The sequence below is a fragment of the Harpia harpyja genome, chromosome 2 (assembly GCF_026419915.1).
Source record: "Harpia harpyja isolate bHarHar1 chromosome 2, bHarHar1 primary haplotype, whole genome shotgun sequence".
In the NCBI taxonomy this organism is placed as follows: Eukaryota; Metazoa; Chordata; class Aves; order Accipitriformes; family Accipitridae; genus Harpia; species Harpia harpyja.
Genome location: NC_068941.1, coordinates 83,653,432 through 83,658,020, shown reverse-complemented (window position 1 = coordinate 83,658,020; position 4,589 = coordinate 83,653,432).

Here is a 4,589-nt window from a genome sequence, read left to right as displayed (position 1 = left end):
CAGGAAGGCTGGCTTTTTTTTTTTTTTTTTTTTTTTCTTCCCAAAACAGCTGTGCTGCCAATCTCCTTTGTTCATCCCCCCCCACCCCCCCTTCCCTTCCCTCCCACCCCACTCCCACTTTCTTCTTTAATCTCGCTCTTCCATGCGATGGAAGAGAAATCCTGCCCCCCGGAGACTCGCCGCGACCCACCGTGTGCGCTCGCCACCCCCCCCCCCCCCCGCCCCGTCTTGCCTCCCCAGGGAAATCCGTGATTTGCTTTGGTTTCCAGCCCCCCTTCATCCCGCTTCTCCCCTCCTATCACTCGTTTGCCTCATCAGGATCCTCATCTGCGAGGTGGGGGGGGGGAGTGCCTGACTTCACGTTGCCTTCCTAAATGAGCCCGGGAGCACTGAGGGCACCCCGGCGGGATGGGGAGCCGGGGGAGCCGGGGACCCTCCAACACCTCGCAGATAACCCCTCCCGTCGCCGCTTCGTCTTTCACGGCTCCCTGAAGCCTTCGCTTGCTGCTCTGCTACCGACTTTGGATCAGCTTAGAAGAATTATTCCACAGTAAAGGGCTGCCCTGTTTTTCACGGGGATAACAAGGGAGCCCGGACGCATGGGTCGTTGGTACCAGCCATGGGCTGCCTTCTGCTGGCACTCCAAAACCCCTTAAGCCCCCTTACCCCAGCCACGCCGGGGGGAGCAGCCCCAGCACAGCAGGGCCAGGGGTCTCCGCAGAGCGGGCAGGCGGGGGGGAGGGAGGGATGGAGAGGTGCAGGGACTTGCCTAAGATCACAGGCAGAGCTGTGGCACAGCTGGGAATAAACTGCATTTCACAGGACTGTAGGAAAATTCAGGACAGAAGGGGCCTCAGGAGGTCCTCTGTCTTTTTTTAAAGTATCTGTTGTTGAGGCACCTGGCTTCTGTTTTCAAGTCACCTAAACCCCTTAGACATTAAGTCCTACTGAGAATCAATGGGGTGTAAACTGTGAGATGCTTGAATTCACTGCAGAGAAAAGGGATGTTGGTTCCTAACCCTCCTCCTCCCCCCATGGCGTGTCAACCTAGCAGCCATCGGCACCACATGAGGTGAGCAGAGGGAGCTTCTACTGACCAAGTTGAGGTCCACGAAGCAAGACAAGCTCTACCTGGTGGCTCATGTCCTCTGCTTCGAGCTACTGTGGCCAGGCTGCCCCAGAGCAGACATAGCAAGGGTTTCTTCAGGTGGACAAACTAGAGGTACTGGAGACAGTACTAGAGAAGATGTGCTGAGTCCTGGTTCAGCACCACATCTGTAACAGCCGTGCCACCTCCTCCATTAAATCCTCGGCCCGAGGTGTCACTGCAGTTTGATTTTCTTTTGCAGAAGGACTTTACGTGTGTCAGTTGAACTCAGACGTGCCTGATTTCCCCGTGGGGGTAGCATCACCCCCTGCCTTGTGGCGGTGCTGGCAAACTGCTCTGATATCCTCAGCTAGAGCCTGTGAATTACTGCTACTAATGCCAGGGCATGCCCTAATGCCCATTTTCTCCATCTTTTGTCTCGGAGTTCCTCTAACTGTTAAAGATGAGAGCCAACAAAGGGATTTTTTGTTGACCTGGTTTCGCCCAAATGTCCCAGTGAGTGGCAGTAGCACCAGCCCCTCCAGCAGCAGTGGAAGCCTACGTTAAACATTTGGTGTCTCTTCTCACAAGAGAAGGGGGATTAAACCCAAGATCTTGGCCAAATTTCAAGTCTCAGCCATTAAATTCTGCCTGCCTAAAATCCCCCTGCTGTTCTAGCTTGACTCTGCGGACCAAATCCATTCAGGGGGTAAATAGATGAAGCCCATTAAAACCAAAGGAATTTGCAGCCATTTACACCATTTGGTTTTTACGTCTTGCCCTTAAGGCACGTGTATTTTCTGGGTGCTGGTTATATAGCTGCTCCCTTGGCGGTAGCTGCATTACGGAGCGCTTCCAAGAAGAAACCTAAACCTGAGCGTCCCTAGTCACATAACTGCCTGTCAGACCTTCCCCTTCTCTCATTTTAGTATCCTTGTGGTTATGGGTATCACAAGAGAGCTGGGGAGGCCCGAATCAGGGCTGGGTCACGATGGTCCCTGTCCCTCAGGGTGACGCACCGTGCGGTACATGTAGCCCGTCCCCGTCTGTGCCCCGTTCGCAGGGGATACAGCAGCGACGGCTGCCAACCGCGGAGCGCAGATGCCATGTACGTACAAACCTGCGCCGAGTGCATTTACCTGCTTTTGCTTCATTAGTTAAAGCAGTGCAAACTGCGTGCGGACTCTCTTGTTATCATCCAATTGGGTTGCTCCTGGTTACCTTTAAGGTGGTTGAAACTAAAGCTTGCTTGAGGCTAAACTCAAGGGAGAGAGATTTAAACTGCAATGAAAGGGTCCATACAACCTCTTCTACTAGCTTATTTAGCTGAAAGTTACTCTTTAAATTAAGCAAGGATGAGTTTCCTGCAGAATAAACCCTGCCCTTCAGCACAAGCCGTCGTAGCCCCAGAGCCATTGGCACGCTTTCCGTGTGCGATGGAGATGGGCAGCGATGCTTGAGCTCACAGAGACCACCTTGCCTCTGGAAATCAAAGCAGCGAGGCCGTGCTGACACTGGTATTCGGGCTAGGAGCAGCGTGGCCTCGTGCCAAGCCACCTGAGCAACATGGCTTTTGGGACCGAAAGCAAGAAAATCTCCGGGCAGTGCTGGCTGCTCTGTGCCATATGGATGCAGCAGCTCATTCTGCTGCGTGGTGCCTACGTGCCAAAATGATGGCATGAGGTGAAAAACAGATGGAGGGAATCGCCTGCCTGTGGGGGAGAAGTGCAGAGTAACAGGACTGTGGTTATGAGTTGTAGCGGAACTTCTGACCTTTCCTTTCTGCAGACCGCTTAATCTCAGCCTTGTCTGCACTTGGAGTTGCATCATTTTAGCAGTCCTGCGGTGTCCTACAGGGCAGGTATTCGCAGATACGGGTAAGGCAGGCACTTGCAGGGCATAGGCACACACAGGGGGAGGTTTTCTCTATGGCAGAGCCAAGCTGGTGGGCCGGTGCCACTGTCCGATCCCATTGCCCTACCTCCTTCTCGCCGTACTCCCGTTGCCTCCCTTTGCCGGCTCCGGGGTCCTCTTTGCTCGGGCTGAGCAAAGCTAACCCAGCCCAGTCCTGTTTAATACGCCCGGCTTTTTGTGACGTGGTGGTGTGGCCGTGTCTGCACACTGGTGAGGTGGGAAAGGGGTCACTCCTTTGCTTTGAGACCCACCATGAAAATAACTTCAGTGCAAGCACCAACCAAGAAGCTTGCCATGCAACTCTGCTACCTCTGTCTTCAACAGTAAATAAATAAGACAATAAACCCTTTGCCACTCCCCAGGACATAAAAGTCCTGGGTAAAAATCTGAGCAGAGAGTATCACTGGAGAAGTGTTAACCTCTCATCCCAGCATCCTCTGGCACTGCGTTACTCAAAGTCATGGATTAACTCCATCCAGGACAGGGTCCAGCTCTCGCTGACACTACAGCACCATGCCCTAAACCCATCTCTGCCTTCTGCCAGTGGGTGAAACGCCTCGTTGGGCAGCTCTCTGCTCCGCTAAAAATTGATGTGGTTGAAAGAAATCACTGTGAAACCCCCGAATGTGTCTTCAGATAAAGTATTTTTAAAAGGATAAGTAAGTAGAGAGGAAAAGGAAATGGAAAGAATCTACTAAGTGGCAAGATTTAGCGGTAGGTGCAGTTCGGGGTGTTTGAAAGACTTGTCTTTAGTGCCCAGGATAGGCGATGGGGGAAAGACATGCTGCAGGTGGGTGCCAGGGAGATGTCTCCAAAGCAGAGCCCGAAGAACAGGACATCTTCCCCAGGAAAGCATCCTGAGCATTTCTGAAAGGTGATTCAGCTGGTGACAGCTTTGTACTTTCTGAAAACCAGAACACACTTCCAAATCCTACGCAAAGCAAGAGCTCTGCACTTGTTAAAAAGGAACGTCTACTCTCATGTACATTTTCCAACACCCTCCTTAGGCAAGAGGAATTATTTTAAAATGCTGTTGAAGAGCAAAAACAGAAGTCTGATCGCAAGTGGCATGCTGAGTATATCAATGTAAAGTTGAGTCATCAGAGTGAGATTGAGATGCAGCCTTAATCCTTCTTCTTTTAATGTTTAAATATGTGTCATGTACTCTGACATTATCATTAACAGTTTGACAGCATTTGAGCAGCTGTCTTTCTTAGGAGGTTACAGAATTTCAGTATGTGTTTTGAAGTGTGTAAGACATAAGAAAGGAGAAGGGGAGAACTTTTCTTTTTTGTAATAAAAATTCCATCAGGAGCACATTCTTTTATTGTGAAGTATTGAAACAACAAAAAAAAAAGAAAGAAAAAAACTTGGCAGGCTAAAAGTTTGTCCAGTCCCTAATCTGGAAAAAAAAAAAAAAAAAAAGAAAAAATGCACTGTTTTTATAGTTCTATGAAAAATGCATCTTAAAAATCAGCAATTTGAGAATATAAGCAGAAGAGGAGAGAAAAAGTGAGAAAAGGCTGCTGAAACACATGTCTATTATTAGTGAAGAGAAATTTCTCCAGCATTAGGAAAACCCTGTAGC